Below are 26217 nucleotides of genomic sequence, written 5' to 3'. Positions count from 1 at the left end.
TGCTAAGAGAAATGGGGATTTTAGTGGACTCAAGATAACTGACGACTGCTTCCTCACCCACCTCCTCTTTGTGGATGACGTAATGATCTTCCTTGATGGCAGCATTCGAGACTCCCGTTCTTTCTCGAACATTATCACTCTTTTCTCATCCGCCACTGGGATGCTTGCCAACCATTCAAAATCCTCCATTATTCTCTCCAGAACTTCTATCCATGAATCCCATCTGGCCCTGCAGCTGTTTCCTTATAGCATCCATCCCTTAGACCTCGGCCTCAAATATCTGGGTTTCTGGATCAAGCCTCTCAGCTCAAAGATTGCGGACTGGGTCTGGCTAGTCGCAAAATTGGAGAAGCGCCTCAATATCTGGAGCCATCGATATCTCTCAAGAGCAGGCAGACTCGTTCTGGTAAAGGCTGTCCTGGAAGCTACCCCGGTCTTTTGGATGGCATTAGCCTGGATCCCGCGCAGCATCTTGGCCAGGCTACAACAAACTTGCAATAGATACCTGTGGAATGGGAATCAGGAAAAGCGCATATTTGCTTGGGTTAGATGGAAGAAGATCGCCACTCCAAAGAAATGGGGTGGATGGGGTCTTAAAGATCTCCCTACTTTTTCTCAAGCCCTTGCGGCTAAAATGGGGTGGACCTTACTCACTGGAAACAACCTCTGGACATATATCTCATATCACAAATATATCTGGCCTCACAATATCTTGGATTGGATTCGCCTCCCTACCTGGCCTAAATCTGGTATATCATCCGTTTGAAAAGCGCTTCTTAACTCTATGACTCTTATCAGGGATAATCTGGTATGGAAAATCAATGATGGAAAACATGCCCGTATTGGTCTGGATCCTTGGAATGGTAGCGGCGGTAGGCACATTCTTCCTGAAGCACTTATCCGACATCTTCACTCACAGGGGATTAAAGTTCTGACTGACATTGCTGATCCACAAAACACTTCCATTTTTGAACAACGATGGAAAAATGCAAATCAGATCAATATACCAACACACTGGCATCAGGATTGGTTGGCATATATCAATGCATTATCAGAATCACATATAAGGATCAAACAAGGGCAGGACGAGCTCGTATGGTATCATTCGGAGAACGGAGTATACACCCCAAAGTCTGGCTATCACACTCTGATATCGCATAAGGTTCCGGACACAATCTCTTTTTGGTGGAACTCTATTTGGAAACTCACCGCTCCCCCCAGACATAAGCTATTTTTCTGGTGTATCTTAAAGGGTGTTGTCCCTACTGGGGAATACCTCATGCGTCGTGCAGTCTATGGACCGACCTGGTGCACCCTGTGCAAACATAACCCCGAATCGAGCGTTCATTTGTTCTTAAACTGTTCTGCGTTATCGTCTATATGGAAATCTATATCATCCTCTATTCAACACACCGGAAAATGGGAGGGCGATGATATTAATCGAACCTGGGAAACTTGGTTTTACCATCACAAAAACTCCAAGCTACAAAGCCTGCCTATCATTATTTGTTGGTACCTATGGCTTGCACGAAACCGAATGATCTTCGAAGATAAACCTGTGCACTGGCCGCATCTTACAGCCAAAATCATATCGGCCTATTATGAGACGCCTGAGCTGCCACAGCCTAAGGTTCAAAGACCCCGTGACCCTCCACATATAGATCATAGCACCCCATGGGCATTCTTCGATGGCGCAGCCCAACAGCAGGGCTATGGGGGAGGTTTTCTACTATTCATCAATGATCAGCATTTCTACAAAGCAAAACTGGGGTTGGGAGCTGGCACAAATAATTTTGTTGAGATCATTACCCTCCGTCATCTCTTGCATTTTGCATTGGGGCACAATTGCATGAATATTCATATATATGGAGATTCGAAGATTGTCATTGATTGGTTCAACAATAATATTGTTTGCCACACACACACTCTCAGCAACATTTTGGATGATATTAATTTACTGAAGGCACAATTTATTGACATCACTTGTCAACATATCTACAGGGAACACACCAGCAGTGCCGACCAACTATCCAAGGAGGCCACGACACTTCCCAGAGGAGAGTGGATGATACAGGAGCAGCGAGGAACGGATGCATACCAATACTACCACCGCCCATACATAGATGCACACTATCATAAGGCAGCTAGCCCATGAGAAACAGATCTGAAAATGATACTTTTTTGGAACTTTTTTTGTACATAGATGATAAAAATTGTAACCTGAAGCCCTGTGTGGCAATCTGTATATATATAACTGATAACTAAGATCATCCTGCGTGATGATTTTTGCTACTGAATAGACATAATAGATATATAGCCACCCACATGTGGCAGAAGAATATACAGCATATGCAAAATGCATCTACAATATGTAATTTTTCTAAGTTAATGAAAGATTACGATTTTTCCAGTGGAAAAAAAAAAGGAGATTAACTATTTAATCTGAGCCCTTGGATGTAATAAGGTTAGATTTAGCTAGATTACCATTGTAAATAAAAGAAAATATTTGATAAGGGTTTTCTAGCTTAAATGCACCCTAATAAAGAGAAGGAAAAATGGTAGGATGAGTAGATGGGTAAGTAGAAGAAAGGTTGCAGAATTGTGATGATTGTTAGATAAAAGCATATTGATCACCTTCGTCATGAAAGTTCTAAGTATGAATGAGAAATTGGACTAGCATAAAGTGCACAAAGTCAAATTAACTAATTTCCCCTCACTCATTTCACCTTTTACTTAACTAATTTCCCACAATAAGTTTGAAGTACCCAAAATCTGAAGTCAAAGGGGCTTAGAGCATTTCTCTGACTTTTGGAGGGATCAGACCCTCGGCCCAATGACTTATGGATCTTAAGTACTAATATCCCCTCATAAACATTCACCCCCTTCAATTCATTCATTTTCCCCTAATAAATTCCTTTTCATAATGTTAAAACACCATTTCCCTAAGGAAAAGCAATCACCCCCATGGATACCCATTTTTATGAAAAACCCTCAAAAATACTTTAAGCCTAAGTCATAATGTTTTTATGTGAAAATGAAATAAGTTTCAAATACACATTATACTTAGAAATAATCCATTTTCTGCAATGTTCATATTAACTTCTAATTTTAATTATATTTATTAATTCTCGAAATTTCCCTTTTCCCATATATATTTAAATCCCTTTGATATTTAATATCCCTATCCCAAATTTTGAAATATAAACTTTATATTATCCAAACCAAGACAAATTAACATAATTAATCGATCTGCAATTAATTAAAGTTAACCCACCAACCAAATCCCGCCCGAAACATTAACCCTCGCCTTAATTGCGCATTAAATCAAAACCAACGTGATTAAATGCCCGCCGAGCCCCTCCGTTACCTTCCATGCAACTCCCGCACCCAATCACCGCACGATCTCCCCCCCCCCATCTGACGACCCACATTGATTTTGGAAAGGCCCGAAATCCGAATAATACCTGCCCGAAATGGGCTGTTTTCCACCGGGCCCGAGATGCAATGTGTCACTCGGTGAGTGGAATCGGATGGCCTCCCCCCAATACGCCAAGTGCCTAAAGGCTGTGCGAAGTAAAATACTTGCCGCTAGCCTACTACCTACCAAAACTATCACTGTTCATTCCGCTATGCGACAAATTATCACTGTTCACCCGTACCCGCCAAATTGGCTTTTTGCGCATAAATATAAAAAAAGCCCCAAATCATTATTTTTATTGTTTTAACTGTAATTTTCCATGCACGCGCCTGTGAACATTGAAAAGATGTCAACCCACGTACACCTGCACTCTGAAATGCCAAAATCTCCCAGATTGCGTTCTAGCCTAATTGAAGCCTTTTCAGCCATTCAAAATTGCCAGTTACTTGGTTCACACCCTGTTTTCATCAATTCTAGGTATTTACTCCAGAATCCATTGAAAGCCTTGTTAATTTTCAAACCAGTATCTAAAGCTTTCTTAATTAAAATTAAATGGAACTTTAAATAACATAAAACCCACCTGGAATTGAACCCTCCGGTACCTCAAAGACTAAAAATCTACTTTCCCCATTCTTAAATCCACAAGAACTAAGAATGACTGCCCCAATTTCCATGGAGGTCAGGCCAATTACTACTCCTTGCTTGGACCTGGACCACCGTCCCCTTGTTGATAAAGACTTCCAAATCAAAGACACCTTTGTCCATGAATCCCCTCTCAAATTATACTTCCGATACAGAGACAAATACCTAAACCATGCTGACAAAATAGGTACTTGGGAGTCTAATTTTCCCAAGTATTAGTTCCCTGAGGTGCACATCTTTGTAGAGATTGTCCATTATTTCCGTGCAAACTACATTCAGAGTCAAAGAGTAGTGATTTCCCCTGACCAAACCATCCTTTTCACCATCACTGCTGAATCAATCAATGAAATGTTGCAACTACAACCAGGGCAGAACTTAACCCTATTTCCATTGGAGACTTACTAGACAAAGTTCCCAAGCTTACCACTGCCAAGCTTGCTCAAATGTTCCAAACCTTCATCAGGGAGGAAAAGCACATCCCAAAGGACCCTCCCCCATATGTGTCTACCACATTTTCCCCATTTGGTCAAGATATTGTAGCAATGATATCTTGTATCTTAGGCTATACAACCAGTGAATACATAGATGAAATCATTTTAGCCTTCATGTCCATTTTTACTCCAGAACAACCCCCTACTGTCATGTATGATTATGCCAAGTACATAGCTGATAGGATGCATGAACAATTTTTGAGAATGAGTAATGAAAGAGTGTTAAAGTATTCTTCAATTATGTACCACCTTTTCTTATATTATCAAGTTGACAAGTTCCCATTCACTCTCCAAAAGATTGACACTAAAGGTCATCCTAAGTCAGTAATTTTTTGGACTCGTTTGACACATAAGTATGATTCCCATATCCATACATAGATTTCATTGATCTTTTTTACATCCAGTAGTGACCATGATGCTAGGAAGTCCTCCTCCAAGAATAAGTTCAGATATCAGGAGAATCCTGCAACTGTCGAAACAACACAAAGTGGGAGATTGGTACTTGTTCCAAAATCACACAGAAATTAGGATCTATCGCTGTGAGTTGGCCCCATATAAACTGCCCAGATACCTCCCAATGAGGTTATTTTCTCTGGAGTACTACAGGAAAATAATCAACTCAGATGAGGTACATTTTGTCAAGGCCAAAAAGAAGGCCCAACTCAGAATCAAGGATCAACTAGGCCCCTTTGTATGTAATAGCAGAGAAGTTGGGAAAGAAGAAGAGGAAATACTTCAGAGACTCAAACTAAAACAAAGCTTCATGTGGAGATATGACCCCTGTGAATTTATACGCATTAGGAGAGAGAAAAACAAGATGGCTCCCTACATTCACCACCGAATCCCTGAGATAGAAAAATATGCAAATCAATTGGAATGGCTGGAGAATACTCTAGTGGACAGAGATAGCACTGAAGTTGCTATTGAAAATGCACTAATTGATTTAGAGAAAAGGCTTGATGAAGGTTCTTTCTTGCAGGTGCCAGGAGAATCTCAAGCACAAGGAGAATCACAGGCACACAGTGAACAACATACAGAAGAAAAATTCCAGGTACAAGAAGAGTCATAGCAACCAGACTTATAAGAATAAATGACTCAAACAATACTACCAGTGCCCATAATGAGTATGCCCCCTACCTTGAAAACTCCCCTAAATGAGGAGAAGAACCTCAAAAGAAATAGTGAAGAGGCCACTACATCAGGCAGAGCAACTATACAAACATATGCAAAAACCAACCTAGTCAAAAGGAAGAGATTAAGTCATGTGTCAGAATAAGAATTCATAGAAACTGTTGGGCCCACCAATATAGAGAAAGAAAGAAGCAGACCTGCCATTCCTTCCTGGGGCACACCAGAACGTTCCACATCTCATACTCAGATGTTGGAAAGGAAACAAAGTGTTGAAGTTTCTTCATTTAGGATGCCAGCAAACAAATATCAAGATATCAGAGAAAGGTACAAGGACATCAAAGCCAGGAATGAGAGGCTAAAGGTCCAAACTTATGCACAATACTTAAAGATGGCACCTACCAACAGGACAATGCTAATGTTATCGTATGATGTGAAAGAAGGAAAAATGCAGATGACATTTATGAAGCCCACTACACAGCAACCAAGATCAGCAGTTGACTATAGAAAGATAGACTTTGAAGTACTGGCAAAGGACATAGACCCTATTGACCAGATTGAGTTGCACAAACAGAAATGGGAGATTATTTGCTCCACCTTGATAGGGAAAGCCATCACAACCCATTAATTGCAGAATTCCCTTAATAACATATCAGCTCAATTTCAATTAGAAAAGGCCTCTTCACAGGCAAAGGACACCAGAATAAAGTACTTGGAGGACTTAATCATTGAGTTGGGACATGATACCAAAGATGTGAAGGCCACTGAAAGATTGATCAAGAAGAAAAATGATGACATAACTGCTTTGAAGAAGCAACTTAAGGTTCCACCAATGCATCACCCATAGACAACAGAAGTCCTAGAGTCCCAAAAAGGACAAGAAGAGCTTATGGACTTGGTCTTAAAGATAAATGACTAGTTGAAAGAAACAGAGAAAGAATTGGACACATTGATTCAGTCTAAGCAAAGTGAACTGGCCACCACTTCTACAACTGCCATTCCCATAGTAACAACTGCAGTTCCCTCAACACTAGCAGGATCCTTGGCACCAACAACTCCACTTGCCACAACACTGTCAGTCATAACTGAGTCTACAACAACAGGTACTTCAACAAAAAAGCCGACAGAGTTAGTGAAAGCAATGGAAGAAATGTCCATCAAGGCAACATAGATTAAAAGGCTTAAGGAGAAAGTGGCAAGCCTAGAAACTGACTGCAAGCTTTCCCAAATACAATAGAGAGAAGAAACACAGAAAGCCCTCAGGATGGGTGAGAAGATTAAGGTCCTAGAGAAGGATCTAACTTTACAAAAGCCACTAGGATAGACTAAGGAGATGCTTTGGGCCAATATCATTGACTCTGTCAATGATATTTGGCCATCAATTCAATTAATATTTGAGCAAACAAAACTGGTGAAAGTGGCCACCGAAGCAATTCAAAGGGTAAAGGAAGACCTAGGAGACCAACCTGAGGATGCTAATAGACTCATCCATTTCTTGAACAACAAGAACAGGCATGAACTAAATGAGCTTGGTGTTGAGGACAAAACTAAAGCCATCATAGAAGTCAAAAAGTTTCTTTCTAAAAGAAACCTTATGCTTAACCTGGAGGAAAAATGACAGAACATGCAAGTTGGCATTGACAAATTCATGACAAAATTTCAAATTTTGAGGGATAAAGGCCTTCCAAGTCCCATGGTCATCCATGACAAACTTATGACCCAATTGGACTACACTAACAGATTAAGGAAGTTGCCAAAGATCAAGCAAGCACTTCAGGTATCAAGGCCTTGACTATAGGGAAAGTATTGTATGATACTTTAGAAGATCTGTTCTTTCTCGAGCATGAGGTGAAGCACTTGTTTGTCATCAAGCCTAATTTTTCTAAATACACTGAGCAAACGAGATCTATAGAAGAATGCTCAAAGTAAAATTACTTGAGGCTGAATGGTGGGAAAAAATGACATATTTACTATAATTTACCACAGTAAATCTGAATTGCACCCAGATGAAACAGGTGAATAGGGTCAAAGAGTAGCAGGTTAAAGAGTATTAGTAAAAGACTAAAGACAAAGATGATTCCAGTGTACACATATCAGCTAGCCTAAAAAGGGCTCAAGTTCAACTGCAACAGCCATCACTACCACAATAATAGGGACAACATGATGCAGTTTTCCATCTGTCTCTATCTTCATGCTTGAAGATATTTTTATTTCCTTAATTAATTCTCAAACTGTTATGAGATATTTTGTAATATTTTTTGTATAAATACTTCTCCTTTTGAAGTATTTATGGTGGATTCAAAGACGTTTATGTAGACTTGTATCTAAAATCAAAGTGTTATTGTATCAAGACTGGATTGGCTTGCTGGATCATGGAATAAAGTTCAGACATTTTACATGATTCTTATGTAAAGCGAAAATCAAATAAGTATTCTCTCTTGTGTATTATTGTTTTCCCTTATGTTTATTAATAATCATATGTGTTTCCATGAAATCAGAATGGTAAACTAGGAATGATATTTAAGAACTTGCTTTAATGCACTTTGTTTTGAATGTTTACCTTCTTAATGTTTTATGCTAAACTATCTTAGTTAGGGAATTCTTAAATGCCCCCTTACTTCCATAGTTTCTCTTTGTGGTCTATGTAACAAAGGATTCTTATTTTCCCTTCGTCTATGATCACGCTCCGTTCCTCATTCTGATCCTGGTTTAAGGATTCTTCATTGCTCTTTTACCCTGGTTAGAATCATTCCATCCATCAGCCCTTTGAGAATTTGCCTTTTGCTTTGCTAGCCTACCCTGTGAACAATCCCTTTAATGCTGTAATCCAGTTAGGCTATCCTTTTATTGAATCCATAGCCCAATGTCTTAAAGACCTATTTCTATCCATCTGTTCCAAGAATTCCACCACCCAAATTTCAATCAAAATTGAAATCCTCATGAGCAGTAAGAACTAGCCTAAAACCCCACCCAAACAAAGTTAAATTATAAAGAGAGAGCTCTATCTGGACTTAGGTTGGCTAGAACCTGAGTCTAAAGATTGGTTTGTGGTTACCTCGGATTATTCCTTCGTTTCATAACTTCTAGAGAAGACTTCTGAGTGATAACATAGTGGCGACCATACTGGGGAAAAAATCCCCAGTCTTAATAAACCTGTGAGAAATTTCAAATCTTTATTTCAAGCCTCTTGAAGGGTTTATTAGAATTTATTTATAAAAATTCCATAAAAAGAAAGTAACTAGAAAAGTTTGAAATTTTGGCTTCAAGGAGAACTCGCTATACTAGGGCCAATCCTGATCCAAATCCTCCCCAAGTATTTGATAGTCCTAATCTGATTTCACGAATATACAGAAGACAAGAAAGTTCAGTCAGTCCCACACCCTCAATTAAAGTAGATTCATGCCCTGATGAGTGGTTTTTTTTAGAAGACCTCCCCTTTGACGAGTCATTTGACCTTTCCCTATTTAGAACCAGGTCTGAGAGTGCACTTGATGACACAATTATAGATCTAGAATTTACAGCAGAACTTGAAGTCCAAAGGGTAAACTTGTCAACTGATCAATACATCCTAAATTCCCCTCAGTCATCCCTTACCACTACTAAGATCCCTCAACTTTCTGAAACAGTTTCAACTCCCTTTAGTTCACCATTTTCCCTTCCATTTCTGAAGTTCATTCCACACCTCCATTTATACCTTCACTTACCCACCAACCTACCATTACACATCAGTCACCCATTACTCCCAGTTCCCCATCACCCAATGTATCACCTCTTGGTAGCCAAACCCCACTTCTTAGTTGTGCCCAACTTAGAGCCATGACAAATCGATATGCTCCTATTGTGTTGCCCGCTCCACGAGGTGCCATGCCACAATATTTCCAGAACAAAATTGTCCAATTTGATGGCATAGGAACTTACACAACACAACAACACACAAACAAAATGACAAATTTCTTTGAATTACATGAAATTTATATTGGAGATGTCCAAATGAGACTTTTTTCTCAGACTCTAGCTAGTGATGTAAGAACATGGTTTAGATCTTTGCCTGCTAATAGCATAGAAACTCTAGAAGTTTTTTATTAGCAATTTTTAAATCGATGGGAAAAGAAAAATAACCCTTTGCAGATCCTTTCAGAATATGAAAACATCAAGAGAGGACCAAATGAAACAGTCCAGGATTACTGTACTAGATTCAACAATATATACAATGCAATACCAGACAATCTGAGACCCCCACCTAGCTTAGCTTTGATAAAATTTCTTGATGGGTTTGATACTAATATGGCTTTCCAACTAAGAGAGAGAAATCCTCCAACCTTAGAAGACATGCAGAGTGTAGCAGTTAGTGTAGAAGCTAATTTTCTAGCAAAAAGAGCTAGAGTTAGGAATGAAAGGAGAGGACCACTGAAAGATGAAGCCTCATCCTCTGACATTAAAATAGATGCCTTAGCCAAAGGAATGGAAAAACTGATATATAGGATAGAGAATATTGAAATGAAGCCTCACTGGGATAATCAACAAGCACCTCCAGTGTGAAATCCAAATTTTAGAAAGAATCAAAATCAGAATACTAGAAAAAATGGACCTGATCAGAATATTAGGCCTCCTTTTTAGGAAAATTATGCTGAAACCTCCCATTCAGAAGACCCTGAACAAGACACACAAATTATCCTAATGGGATTAGATGAGGAGGAAACTGTCTTTTTGACTCAATATGATTAGGAATTACACATGCTTCAGCAGTTGCAAACCCAATCAGGAGAATCATTCGATTACAAGAAAGGGTATGATTCTGCTATCTTGGAAGTACATAAATAGTACAATTTGAGGAGTAAAAAGAACACTAATAATCCTGACCAGAACAAGAAAGCAGTACCAAATCAACCTAAGAAAATTAAAGCAGTTCCAATTACCAAAACTCTCCAATAGAAAGAGCACTGTGCATGTGGATAAAGCAACAATGGAAACCCAAAGGGGATGTAAGACTACACTTAGGAGCCAATTCTTTACAGTGGTTTTTTCCAATCTGGAAGACAAGGATCGAATATTTGATGGAGGACCATATTTCTTTGCCTTAGTAGGTCTTTAAATGAAACCATGGAAACCCAATTTTGCGCTAGAACAGGAAACCTTCAAACAGGTATCGTTCTGGATTCGCCTATTCTCTCTTCCGATTGACTATTGGGGACATGCAACACTGGAACAGATAGGCAACAAGTTAGGCACCTTCATCAAAGCCTCAAAAGCGACATTATAGAAAAGATATACCTCCCATGCTAGAATCTGTGTAGAAATGGATGTTTCGGGAGCACTTCATGAGGGCCTATGGTTGGAATACAGAGATGAAGTATATTTTCAAGCTATAGACTATGAGCAGATCTCGTTCCGTTGTAGGAAATTTCATGAGCATGGACATTTGATCAGAGAATTCCAAATGAACAAAACGACAGAGAAAACCAAGGAGAACAAAGGAGATAAGAATAAGGAAGCCTTTGAACGACCGATGTAAGACAGAGAGAAAATAAAAAACGATAGACTAAAGCAAGCACTTCCCTTAAGAACAAAAGCAATGCTTTTGAGGTGTTAGAATCAGACACAGAGTCAGAGGACAACAATCCAGAGAGAGAATCATTGAAAGAAAGCCAACCCACAGCCACACCAGGAATGAAAGAACCTATTTCTAAGTGATCGATCAACATCCCTCAAGCTCAGGGACCAACGAAAGGATTAGAAGAAGATTCAAAGATGATAACCAGCGAAATAGGGCTCGAGGATATGGAACTAAGCAACATGCTTGAGCAAGAAGGTATGGATCTACCAAACATGGTAGAAGACTGGAAAAATAAAGGAATGGAACACATATCGGAAGAGGAGTTAAATGGAATCAACAATTATTCATAGCAAGACAATAAGTAGAGCTGGAGTTCCAGAGAAAGAGCTTGGGAACAACAAAAGGGCTAGGGGTAAGAGTGCAGGGACTGAATTAAACCTCCAACAACTCAAAGCACCGGAAAAAAAAGTGGAAGAAGGACTAACAATGAGGCATTACAAGAACTGGGACAGATGCTCCTAAATTCAGGTAAGATGAAAGCCCTTGAGGCATTCACACTAACCTCCTAAACTATGTTAATTATGAAAGTACTTTCATGGAATGCTAGAGGGCTAAATAGAAAAAAAACAATGTTTATTAAAGAAGAAAGTCCAAAAGGAACAGCCAAATATAGTGTTTTTGCAAGAAACTAAATGTTCCAACAAAAAAATGGTCAATATAAGTCAAAAACTGGGTAAACGAATGGACTACCTAGAAACAACAAGTCGTGGATGGGTAGGGGGCATGGCCATTCTGTGGAATCCACAGGTTATCCAGCTCATTTCCTCTAAAGCTACCAGATCTCACATTTCAATAGAAGTCCAAATGGTAGGAAATCCAGAAACATATCTATGCACAAATGTCTATGGCCGTCATAAACTAGAGGCCAAATTGCTATTACTGAGCACTCTATCCAACTTGCAGCTAAGATATCCTCAAGCAAAAGCTATCTTCAGAGGTGATTTCAATATGATCACTTCGCTCACGGAAAAGAGAGGAGGTATTAGAATGCTCAACAGGGATACTGAAGCTTTCAAATACTTCATTAAATCGGCCAAGCTAGTAGACATCTTCCCCAAGAGTGGCACTTTCATTTGGAACAAAAAAAGGGGGGGTGATAGGCAAATCACCTCTCAACTGGACAAATTCTTAGTGACAGAAACCATTCTCCTAGAAGGGATCAGTGTGGAGTCGGACATACTACCTAGTGGAGGTTCGGACCACTGGCCATAATAATGACTGTGTCCATCTAAGGCACACCCAGGAATAAGCCATTCAGATTTGAAAAGTTTTGGCTCAGTCATCCTGAGTTCATTCCGAAAATTGAAAAATGGTGGAATGAACCGTTAGGCATAAGAGGAACTAAAATGTTCATTCTACAGGCTAAACTTAAACACATCAGAGCTAGACTAAAATCCTGGAATCAATAAGTCTTTGGTAACATATTTAAAGAAAAAAAGAAACTGGAGGAGCAAATGGAACAAGTTCACAAGGATTGGATCCAAGGAAATATTAACCAAGAAACTATGAACATAGAACAAAAGCTCATGCAGGCCTGGCAGTTAAGATGCTAATAGGAGGAAATGATATGGAAGCAAAAGTCCAAGATTCAATGGCTTAAGGAAGGTGAACAGAACACAAAATTTTTTCATAGATTTGCCATTGATCACAAAGGTGCTAATAAAATATTAAGTATTAAAGATGATCAGGGAACCTCGGTACAAACTCATCAAGAAATCTCGAGCCTTCTCATAAATCATTTCAGCCAGATTGCTCGGGAAACTGATATTGACAGAGAGGAAGCAATTAAGGAAATTTTAACTTCTATCCCCAAGCTCATCATTGAGGATCAAAACAAGGCTTTAAATCGAGACATCACCTTGGAAGAAGTGGAAGAGGCTGTGAAAGATATGCCAAATGGTAAGGTACCTGGGCCGAATGGCTTCACCATTGACTTTTACAAAGCGTGTTGGGAGATCATCAAGATAGAGGTATGGGAAGTGGTGGAGGATTCCCGACATTCCTCTTCAATCCTCAAAGCCCTCAATTCTACATTCCTTGCCCTTATTCCAAAGGAGGAGGAAGCTAATACTTTGTCGAAGTTTTGACCAATTGCACTGTGCAATGTTTTGTACAAGATTATTTCTAAAGTCATAGCCAATAGACTAAAACAAATTCTTCTAGGAATCATTTCGGAAGAATAATCAGGCTATGTAGAAGGGAGACAGATTATGGACAACATCTTGCTAGCTCAAGAGATGATTCACACTCTCCGAACTCAGAAAAAATAAGGCATGCTAATGCAGTTGGAACTATCAAAGGCTTATGATAAGGTAAATTAGCACTATTTGGAAGCTATTTTAGAAGCCTTCGGCTTTGCAAAATAGTGGATAATCTGGATCCTAGCCCTGGTTAAACCTACCAGATTTTCAATCCTAGTTAGTGGAACTCCCACAGCCCAATTTACACCCTCCTGAGGTTCACGGCAAGGGGACCCCCTATCCCCCTTTTTGTTTTTTATTCTAATGGAAGGTCTAAGCAGGCTAATCAGTAGAGCAAAAGAGGAAGGAATTATTCAGGGACTCCAACCCTTGCCCTCCAGCCCTGCAACAACACATCAACAGTTTGTCGATGACACAATGTTGCACGACACACCCTCTGTCAGAGAAGCTCTTGGCTTCAGAAATATTCTCAATCACTTCAGTATGGCCTCGGGTATGGAGCTTAATCTAACTAAATCTTCCATTTTATTTTTCAATATGCACCTAGCAGTCCAGAAGAATCTTTCTACCATCCTAAGCTTCAAAAGATGCAACCTCCCTTCAAGATACCTCGACATTCCGCTGACTGATAGACCCTAGAAAAAATTGCATTGGGAAATAATTATTGCCAACCTAGAGAAAATATTTCATCATTGGACGCACAAAAACCTTAACTTTGCAGGCCACCTTGTCCTCACCAAATCCGTCATCTAGGCTGTTCCGCATTACATTCTTTCCATTCTTCTGGTACCTAAAGGGGTTCTCCAGAAAATCTGATTCATCCAAAGAGCATTTCTCTAGTCGGGTAATTCAGGGAAGTAGAAGTGGTCTCTAATGGCATGGGATAAGATCTGCAAACCCAAACACCTGGGTGGGCTGAACTTGTAGGACCCCTTCACCATCAACCGGGCATGTGGATCCAAGCTATGGTGGAGGTAGCTAAAGGAACCCAACTTACCTTGGGCCAAACATTGGAAAGCAAAGTTTGCTCACAATTATAGCCTGCAGAATTTGATCAGGATGCGAGAAACCCCTGATGGCTCTCCCATTTGGAACCTGGCTAGAACTAATTGGCACATAATCTAGGAGTAGAGTTTTTGGGAAGTTTGAGATGGAGAGACTGCCCTGTTCTGGGAAGATTCTTGGAAACAACTAGCTAAGCTGGAAAGCCTTGAATTCTTAACCATTCAAAGAAGAAGCCAGGAGCTAGGGAGGACAACAGTAAACCATTACTAGAAACCTAATGAAAATAACCAAGCATGGAGAATGTGGTTATTCAGTGACACAAAACCGTCGGAAGGGGAAAGTAACAGTATAAGAGCACTGAAGACAGAGCTGGCCAAAAGAAAGATAAGGAAAGCATGGGAGGCTAATCAACTACGCTGGGGCAAACTCGAGGGGGGAAACTTCTCACTCAAAGAAGCAAGAATCTATATAGAAGGAAATGAACATGAGGAAAAAGTTAATTGGTATAGTAAAGTTTGGGATGCTCAACTTTGGCCGAAGATTAAAACTTTCCTCTGGCTCTTGATGCACCGAAGAACGCTTACCTGGGAGAACCTTAGGAAAAAAGGGTTCATAGGCCCCTCACGTTGCCCCCTGTGTGGAATTGAGGAGGAAACCATGAATCACCTCCTCAATACAAGTGAATGGAAATATAGCCTCTGGAATTGGATAGAAACCATTTTTAAGAGGACGGACAGGGTAAGAAACTCAATTCAGGAAAGTATAGAGAATTGGAGAGGCAATTTCTCCAAAACCCAAATGGTTAATACATTATGGAAACTTATCCCAGGGTTTATAGTATGGACGGTATGGAAAGAAAGAAACAGAAGAGTGTTCCAAAATGAAACCAAAAACATAGAATTTATTAAAGGCACAATTCTGTAAAACATAAGAGAAACAATTCTCACCAGAGGGAAAGCGGAACAGAACAAGGACTTCTCAGTCTCAGACTTACAAATTCTGAAGGCATTTGGCATTGAGATAGGAACCATCACTGTTTCATCAAATCAACGACAACAAGGCACTGTCGTGAATGCCTGGACTCCTCCACTGACAGGCTTTCATAAACTCAACTTTGACGGGGCCTTTCGGGGAAATCCAGGGCCAGCAAGTATTGGAGGTGTTCTTCGGGATTGCAAAGGGGAAATACAACATATTTTCAGTCAATCTTTAGGTGAATGAACTAATAATGAAATGGAATTTGCAGCTTTAGAGCAAGGATTAAGAATTCTTAGGTGCCTGAAAATAGGAGCCATCATGGTGGAAGGGGATTATACATTGGCTATCACTGCAGCAAGGAGAATGCAGAAAAGAGCGAAACCGAGTAAGGTCATAAAGCATTGGAGGTTGGCCAAGGTCACAAAGCTCATAGCTGAGCACCTCTCATGCCTTGATGGAATCATACTACAAGCAGTGAGAAGAAAGGCGAACGCAGTGGCTGATCATCTGGCCAACTACGGGATCGATAACCACTTCACCTACCTGGACACCTGTTGGCGTGAGGTCACATGAACCAAACTTCAGAGTAAGTGTACAGTTCTCTCGAGACAAGACATAAGTTAATGGAAGAAGTGGTGTAGGGGTACAAAGGAATTTGCCTTAATAGTGAATGAAGATAGCAAATCGAAGGAATATCAGGCGACAGACCCATGAAGGACATAAGGAGGAGTGGGAAATCATCCACAAGGACAAAGTGCATCGACCCAGGCGAACAACCAAAAAAAAATATGATCAACACTGTCAACAAATCACAAAGGAGGACACATGGCATTCAATAAATAGGCTCAAGCGTGGCAGAGTTAATACTAAGGTTACATATCATGAACATGAATTGGGAAATTCTAACAACAGTTATTACGACAGGATCAACGCCTATCAACGACGAAGTGGGAAACTTCGGGCTAGACCTGGCCACCCTCTACTATATCTACAGCTTCCCACCAGAATATCGGCATACAACTCTCCCATGACCTGCAACATAACAATTGCTGTGATATCAGGAGTTTCAGTGTTTCTGCGTTTTGCAATAGCAGTATGGTGCGTGAAGGAAGTCGTAATGTTTTGGCTAACTGAGACCTGCAGAAGGCCCGGAAAGCCTATGAAACCTAGAACACCCAAAAATAAAAGTGCAAAATCGAAGAGCTAGAAGCGACAGTTACAGAGGAGGAAGAACATCTGGAAGAGCAATATCTGGGGAAGGAAGTGGAATGGATTCATGATCCGGGCATTGCAACTACTCGAGCAACTCAATTTGTTAGAACCTAGGGTGAAATTTGGAGGATGAAAACCATGATAGCCAAGGCGCTTAGCATGCAGGGTGAAGACATCAAACAAGCACATCAGGCAATCTCTCTCGTTTCAACATAGCATATGGCTAGAATGGATGCCATAGAATTCAATCTTAGCACCTTGACTTAGGAAGCTAGAGTCCTCTTGTAAAAAATGAGTGTCCTCATAAGTCTCCTCAGGCACTCCATTTGTCAAGGATCCTCAGCTGCGGTGGAGGTCTCGGAGGAAGCAACCAATACCAGTCAAGGGAAATGGACCACTCCTCATCGGAATCCTCAGCCTGAGAAATGACTGCTACAACCGGCCCGAGTGATCCCAGTAAATTTTATGTAATCTTAGAGCTGTAATGGCTTTTCTGTTTGAGATCTCACTTCTTGTTTTGGCATGTTTTGTTACTGGTTTCAAGGATACTGGTTTCTTGTGATTGATGAGGTCCGCCTGGTCCTCCTTCTTTCCTTCTGTCCAGTCGCCCAAGGTGGTGAAATGTTTTGTTGTCTCAAGCCCCTCTTTAGGAAACCCTGCATGGTTAGCCTCGGGTTCAGGAGATAATTTTTTAGTGGCTCATAGACATTTTGAGCGGGCAAGGAAGTTTTACTTTTGTCTGTGCGTGCAGACCATTTTATATCTTATGTATTTTATGAATTAATATAAAACTGCTAATTTACAAAAAAAAAAACAGTAGATCCTAATCTTAAAGATAAAATAGAAATTGACAAATTAGAATATGAAGAGATAGATAGATTTCATCCCACAAAGTTTACAAAATCAGATATTCAAAACCTAAAGCAAGTTGAAATTGAAGAGATAATTAACAAAGATTCTAAAATCATTAATCTCAAAGACAACTTTTTTCCCAAAGGATTAACTCCTTTGGAAGACTTGTTTGATTCAAATGATGTCCCTAGAAAACCAAAAATGGAACCCCTAAAATCTGATATAGAGGAGTGCAACATAGGGACCGAGGAAAATCCAAAATTGATAAAACTTTCAAAGTATTTACCTCCTACTGAGAAAGTGAAATACATAGAACTGCTAAAGGAATTCCAAGATGTCTTTGCTTGGAGTTATGAGGACCTCAAGTCCTATGACACCAGAATAATACAACACACTATCCCCATAAAATAAAATCAAAAACCTTTTAGACAAAAGCTTAGAAGGATCAATCCTATTCTATTACCTTCTATTGAAAAGGAAATCAGAAGAATGTATGAAGCAAAGATAATAGCACGAATTAGATTCTCTGATTGGGCTTCCAATTTGGTGCCAACAAGGAAGAAAACTGGTGAGATTAAACTGTGTGTTGATCTCAGGAATCTCAATAAAGTTTCACTTAAAGACAATTACCCTCTCCCTAAAATGGATCATATATTACAAAGGGTAGTAGGGTCAACCAGAATCTCATTATTGGATGGGTTTTCTGGTTACAATCAGATTCTAGTTCACCCAGATGACCAGGCTAAAACAACATTCACTACTCCTTGGGGCACATTCATTTATTTGAAAATGCCTTTTGGATTAAAGAATGCAGGGGCCACCTTTCAAAGGGCTATGGACATAGCTTTTGCTAAGGAAATCCATGACTTCCTAGTAATATACTTAGATGATATCACTGTATTCTCAAAATCTGATAAACAACACTTATCTAGGGCAGGTTTTCATCAAATACAGGAAGTATGGAATTTCTTTGAATCCTAAAAAATATTTATTTGGATTAGAAGAGGGAAAACTGCTAGGCCACATAATCTCTAAAGATGGTATCTGAATAGACCCTGCAAGAATTGAAGCCATCTTATAGATACAACAGCCTAGGAGAATTAGAGAATTACAAGACTTTTTAGGAAAATAAATTTTCTTAGAAGATTTATTTCTAACTTAGCAGAACTAATCAGATCATTGAATGTTGAAAAAAGTTTCGACCATAAAATGGACCCTTGAAGCTAAGAGATCCTTCGAAGATATTAAGCTAGCCTTAACAAAGACACCAGTTTTGGTCAGTCCAAAGTTTGATATGGATTTCATCATATTTTCCTTTTCCTTAGAACATATAATTGCTGCAGTCCTACTGCAGAAGAATGATCAGGGTTATGAACAACCTATTGCCTTTTTTAGCAAAGCCCGAGAGATGCCCCTTTAAAATACAAGATAATGGAAAAGCAAGCCTTTTCTTTGGTCAAAGCTATCAAAGATTTTAGAGTTTACATTTTATATTCTCATATAATAGTCTATGTCCCCAATTCAGTAGTCAAAGATATCCTAACTCAGGATGGTCCATATGGAAAGAGAGGGAAATTGATTCTACTATATTACAATATGACCTAGAAATCAAGCCAACAAAGTTAATCAAAGGCCAAGGTTTAGCCAAGCTCATGGCTGAATCGAATTGTCAAGCCTTAGACATAAATTTATTGCAGAAATGGAAAATGGAGAGGAGATGGCAACTCCACCAATCAACCAAGCCTTTATTGAATCACCATGGTATGTTGATATGATATATGTTTTACAAAATTTACAAGTTCCTCCTTAATTATCCAGGACCAAAAGCATGTTTTTAAAAATGAAATCTTTAAAATTTTGCATACTTAACAATGCTTTGTTTTGGAGGAATCATGAAGGTATCCTTCTTAACAGTTTATTGAAAGAAGAATCTGACAAGGTGTTACAAGAGTTTCATGCAGGTGACTGTGGAGGACACCTTTACTGGAAATCCACTACTGACAAGATTCTTAGAGCCGGTTTCTATTGCCCCAATTTATTTTCTGATATAAAGAAATTTGTAACCTCATGTCATAAATGCCAAATTTTTGAAGGAAATAAAAAGCTTTTACCCCTCCCCCTGAAACCAATATCTGATGAAGCACCTTTTCAACAATGGGGTCTTGACTCCATTGGTGAAATCCACCCACCTACCTATCCACAACATAAATGGATCCTCAGCGCTACAGATTACTTTACCAAATGGATAGAAGCCATACCATCAAGGAAAGCCACTGACACTATGATTATAACCTTCCTTGAATCCAACATCCTATCTAGATTTGGGTGCCCACCAAAATCATCATTGATAATGTAGCAACCTTCAAGTCCAAGAGAATGATTGATTTATGTAATAAGTACCATATAACTTTGGGCCATTCCATCGCTTATTACCCCCAAGGAAATGGACTAGTCGAGTCCCCGAACAAGAGTTTAGTGAATATCATAAAAAAATTGATAAAAGACAATAAAAAACATGGAACAAGAAGCTAGTAAATGCCTTATGGGCAGACATGCTAACCACAAAGAAGTCCATTGGTACCACTCCTTATCAGTTAGTTTATGGAATGGAAGATGTTTTTCCCATCATCCTTAGGAACACCGGTGATGAAGCTGCTCCAAGAGTTGCAGGTTGAACCAAATGACATCCAAAGAAGAATCAACCAAAAAATTCATCTATAGCAGACCAGAGAAGAAGTGTATATCATATCTCAAGTTGTGCAAGAAAGGATCAAGAAGGTTTTTGACAAAAGGACTAAGGCAGAAGATTTTCACCTAGGAGACAAAGTTTTAAAATGGGACTCAAGAAGAGAGGATAAACATAAACATGAGAAATTCTATTTCCTATGGAAAGGCCCATATATCATCTATGCATTCAGAGGTAATAATGTTTTCTTCCTAAGAGAAATGGATGGCACAGAAGTAGAAGGAGGACCAATTAATGGTCGAATGCTTATACACTACATTGAACCTAGTTACTGATTCCACTAATAATTTGTACATATTCTATTTTACAAAGTCTAGAGTTGATTGTATAGTGAATCTTTGGAGTTGAAGCTCGAAGAGAAGGCCCTAAGCTTCAAAGGTTTTACTGTCATAAATAACAATAATGCATAAAATTAAAAAGGGAAAAGTTACAGAGTGACATCACAGCAATCCAAAAACCCATTGATCTACAAGTTCTTGACATTTCACCAGGGAATGCCATCCCCAAGTGGTGCCACTGTTAGGTTCCTATACCAATAGGAGTCATAATTTTTGAATGGCTGAGGTTAAACTTGTAATATATACATACCTTTGATTTCTGCAAATGTTTTCCATACTTAAAAAATTAAAAAATGTAAAGAGGGTATGCCCTAAAAGAAAAATCAAAGGACAAAAAGAATAAAAGGTTAAAAAGGATGAAAAATATGAACCCTGAGAAAATGAAAAGACCATGAAAGTGTGCTAGTCAAAATTCCACTACTTTTTACTTTTTATGCAAAATAAATGATTATGTGCAGGTCGTGATCTTTTCCACAATCCATGATAGTCAAAATGTTTAAACTTGACTATTTCATGTTTCAATTTCATGTTTATAGATAGAGAATAAGATTCTGACCAATTTGTTTAATCTTGACAGATAAGTAGATTAGGTAGAGTAAATAAAAAGGAGCTTAACTGTTTAATATGAGCCCTTGGATGTAATAAGGTTAGATTTAGCTAGATTACCATTGTAAAGAAAATAAAATATTTGTTAAGAGTTTGCTAGCTTAAATGCACCCTAATAAAGAGAAGTAAAAATGGTAGGATGAGTAGATGGGTACGTAGAAGAAAGGTTGTAGAATTGTGATGATTGTTAGATAAAAGCATATTGACCACCTTCATCATGAAAGTTATAAGTATGAATGAGAAATTGGATTGGCATAAAGTTCACAAAGTCAAATTAACTAATTTCCCCTCACTCATTTAACCCTTCACTTAACTAATTTCCCACAAGAAGTTTGAAGTACCCAAAATCTCAAGTCAAAGGGGCTCAGAGCATTTCTCTGACTTCTAAAGGGACCAGACCCCCGGCCCAATGAATTATGGATCATAAGTACTAAGATCCCCTCATAAACATTCACCCCCTTCAATTCATTCATTTCCCCCTAATAAATCTCTTTCCTAAGGTTAAAACACCATTTCCCTAAGGAAAAGAAATCACCCCCATGGATACCCCTTTTTATGAAAAACCCTCAAAAATACTTTAAGCCTAAGTCATAATGTTTTTATGTGAAAAGCAAATAAGTTTCAAATACACATTATACTTAGCGCTAATCCATTTTCCGCAATGTTCATATTAACTTCTAATTTTAATTATATTTATTAATTCCCAAAATTTCCCTTTTCCCGTATATATTTAAATCCCTTTAATATTTAATATCCCTATCCCGAAGTTTGAAATATAAAATTTATATTATCCAAACCCTGACAAATTAACGTAATTAATCGATCTGCGATTAATTAAAGTTAACCCACTAATCAAATCCCACCCGAAACATTAACCCTCACCTTAATTGCGCATTAAATCAAAAGCACCGTGATTAAATTCCCATCGGGTCCCTCCATTACCCTCCGTGCAACTCCCACGCTTGATCACCACATGATCTCCCCCCTCCCCATCTAATGACCCACGTTGATTTCAGAAGGGCCCGAAATCCGAACAATACCCGCTCGAAATGGGCTATTTTTGGCCGGGCCCCAAATGCGACGTGGCTCTCGATGAGTGGAATTGGGCGGCCTCCCCCCAATACCACTAAGTGCCCAAAGGCTATGTGAAGTAAACCACTTACTGCCAGCCCGCTACCCACCAAAACTTTCACTGTTCATTCCGCTATGCGACAAACTGTCACTATTCACTCGTACCTGCCAAATTGACTTTTTGCGCATAAATCCAAAAACAACCCCAAATCATTGTTTTTATCGTTTTAACTGTAATTTTCCATGCACGTGCCTGTGAACGTTGAAAATCCATCAACCCACGTACACCTGCACTCTAAAGACGCCAAAAGCTCCCAGATTTCCTTCTAGCCTAATTGAAACCTTTTCAACCGTTCAAAATTGCTAGTTACCTAGTTGACACCCTGTTTTCATCAATTCCAGGTATTTAAGCCATAATACATTGAAAGCCCTGTTAATTTCCGAACCAATATCTAAAGTTTTCTTAATTGAAATTAAAGGGAACTTTAAATGACATAAAACCCACCTAGAATTGAACCCCCAATACCTCAAAGACTGAAAATCTACTTTCCCCATTCTTAAATCCACAAGAACTAAGCATGGATGCCCCAATTGCCATGGAGGTCAGGCCAATCACTACTACTCACCTGGACCTGGACCACCTTCCCCTTGCTGATAAAGAATTCCAAATCAAGGACACCTCTGTCCATGAATCCCCTCTCAAGTTATATTGCTGATACAGAGACCAATACCTAAACCATGCTGACAAAATAGGTCTTTGGGAGTCTAATTTGCCCAAGTATTAGTTCCCTGAGGTGCACATATTTCCAGAGATTGTCCAATATTGCCATGCAAACTACATTCCCAGTCAAAGAGCAACTACAACTAGGGAAGAACTTAACCCCTATTTCCATTGGAGACTTACTAGACAAATTTCCCAAGCTTACCACTGCCAAACTTGCTCAAATGTTCCAAACTTTTATCAGGGAGGAAAAGCACATCCCAAAGGACCCTCCCTCATATGTGGCTACCATATTTTCCCCATTTGGTCAGGATATAGTAGCAATGATCTCTTGTATCTTAGGCTATACAACCAGTGAATACATAGATGAAATCATTTTAGCCTTCATGTCCATTTTTACTCCAGGACAACCCCCTACTGTCATGTATGATTATGCCAAGTACATAGCTGATAGGATGCATGAACAATTTCTAAGAATGAGTAATGAAAGAGTGTTTAAGTATTCTTCAGTTTTGTACCACCTTTTCTTATATTACTAAGCTCACAAGTTCTCATTCACTCTCCAAAAGCTTGACACTAAAGGTCATCCTAGGTCAGTAATTTTTTGGACTCCTTTAATACATAAGTATGATTCCCCATATCCATACATAGATTTCATTGATCTTTTTGTACATCCAGTAGTGACCATGCTGTTAGGAAGTCCTCCTCCAAGAATCAGTTCAGATATCATGAGGATCCTGCAGCTGTCAAAACAATACAAAGTGGAAGATTGATACTTGTACCAAAATCACACAGAAATTAGGATCTATGGCTGTGAGTTGGCCCCATATAAACTACCTAGATACCTCCCAATGAGGTTATTTTCTTTGGAGTACTACAGGAAAATAATCAACTCAGGTGAGGTACATTTTGTCAAGGCCAAAAGGAAGGCCCAACTCAGAATCAAGGATCAACTAGGCCCCTTTGTATGTAATAGCAGAGAAGCTGGGAAAGAAGTAGAGGAAATCCTTCAGAGACTCAAACTAAAATAAAGCCTCATGTGGAGATATGGCCCCTGTGACATTATATGCAATAGGAGACAGAAAAACAAGATGGCTCCCTACATTCACCACCGAATCTCTGAGATAGAAAAATGTGCAAATCAATTGGAATGGGTGTAAAATACTCTAGTGGACAAAGATAGCACTGAAGTTGTTGTTGAAAATGCACTAATTGATCTACAGAAAAGGCTTGATGAAGGTTCTTTCCTGTAGGTGCCAAGACAATCTCAAGCACAAGGAGAATAACAGGCACATAGTGAACAACATACAGAAGAAGAATACCAGGTACAAGAAGATTTAGAACAACCCGACTTATCAGAAGAACTGACTCAAACAAGACTACCAGAGCCCATAATGAGTATGCCCCCTACCTTGCAAACTCCCCTAAATGAGGAGAATAACCTCAAAAGAAACAGGGAAGAGGCCCCTACATCAGGCAGAGAAACTATACAAAGATATGCAGAAACCAACCTAGTCAAAAGGTAGAGATTAAATCCTGTGTCAGAATAGGAATTCACAGAAGAAACTGTTGGGGCCACTAGCACAGAGAAAGAAAGAAGCAGACCTACCACTCCTTCTTGGGGCACACCAAAACCTTCCACATCTCATACTCATATGTTGGAAAGGCAACAGAGTGTTGAAGTGTCCTCATTTAGGATGCTAGTAGACAAAGATCAAGATATTAGAGAAAGGTACAAGGACATCAAAGCCAGGAATGAGAGGCTAAAGGCCTAAACTTACGCACAATACTTAAAGATGGCACCTACCAACTAGACAAGGTTGATGTCAGCCGATGATGTGAAAGAAGGAAAAAAGCATATGACATTTATGAAACCCACTACACAACAAGCAAGATCAACAACTGACTATAAAAAGATAGACTTTGAAGTACTGGCAAAGGACATACATCCTATTGACCAGATTGAGTTGCACAAACAGACAGGGGAGATGATTTACTCCACCTTGACAGGGAAAGCCATCACAGTCCATCAATTGTAGAATTCCCTTAATAACATATTAGCTCAATTTCAATTAGGAAAGGCCTATTCATAGGCAAAGGACACTAGAATGAAGTCCTTGGAGGTCTTAATCATTGAGTTGGGACATGATCCCAAAGATGTGAAGGCCACTGAAAGATTGATCAAGAAGAAAAATTATGAGATAGTTGCTTTCAAGAAGCAATTTAAGATTCCACCACTGCATCACCCATAGACAATAGAAGTCCTAGATACCCAGAAAGGACAAGAAGAGCTTATGGACTTGGTCATAAAGCTAAATGACCAGTTGAAAGAAATAGAGAAAGAATTGGACACATTGATTCAGTTCAAGCAAAGTGAACTGGCCACCACTTCTACAACTTCCATTCCCATAGTAACAATTGCAGTGTCCTCAACACTAGCAACATCCTTGGCACCAACAGCTCCACCTGCCACAACATTGCCAGTCACAACTGAGTCTACAACAACAGGTACTTCAACAGAAAAGACAACAGAGTTAGTGAAAGCCATGGGAAAAATGTCCATCCAGGCAACAGAGCTTAAAAGGCATAAGGAGAAAGTGGCAAGCTTAGAAACTGACTGCAAGCTTGCCCAAATACAACAGAGAGAAGAAACAAAAAAAGCCCTAAGGATGGGTGAGAAGATTAAGGTCCTAGAGAAGGATCTAACTTTACAAAAGCCACTAGGATAGACTAAGGAGATGCTCTGGGCCAATATCATTGACTCTGTCAATGATATTTTGCCATCAATTCAAGTAATATTTGAGCAAACAGAACTGGTGAAAGTGGCCACTGAAGCAATTCAAAAGGTAAAGGAAGACCTAGGAGACCAACCTGAGGATGCTAATCGACTCATCCATTTCTTGAACAGGAAGAACATGCATGAATTAAATGAGCTTTGTGTGGAGGACAGAACTAGTGCCATCATAGAAGTCAAAAAGTTTCTTTCTAAAAGAAACCTTATGCTTAACCTGGAGGAAAAATGCCCTAACATGCAGGTTGGCATTGATATATTCGTGAAACAATTTCAAATTTTGAGGGATAAAGTCCTTTCAAGTCCCATGGTCATCCATGACAAACTTATGACCCAATTGAACTACACTAACAAATTAAGGAAGTTTTCCAAAGATCAAGAAAGCACTTCAAGTATCAAGGCC

At 39.3% G+C, this 26217-nt stretch overlaps 1 pseudogene; it reads left to right on the top strand.

The window, feature by feature from the left end:
• Nucleotides 1-784: 784 nt before the first annotated feature.
• Nucleotides 785-26217, top strand: part of LOC149180523 (putative pectin methylesterase CGR2 pseudogene) — a 28208-nt pseudogene continuing 2775 nt past the window's right edge.

This window comes from Pinus tabuliformis, chromosome 3_2 (assembly GCF_031772625.1).
Source record: "Pinus tabuliformis cultivar Carrire ecotype Pingquan chromosome 3_2, CPIR1, whole genome shotgun sequence".
NCBI classification, from domain to species: Eukaryota; Viridiplantae; Streptophyta; class Pinopsida; order Pinales; family Pinaceae; genus Pinus; species Pinus tabuliformis.
Note: the sequence above shows the minus strand (reverse complement) of the source record. Positions and strands in the feature narration are given on the sequence as shown.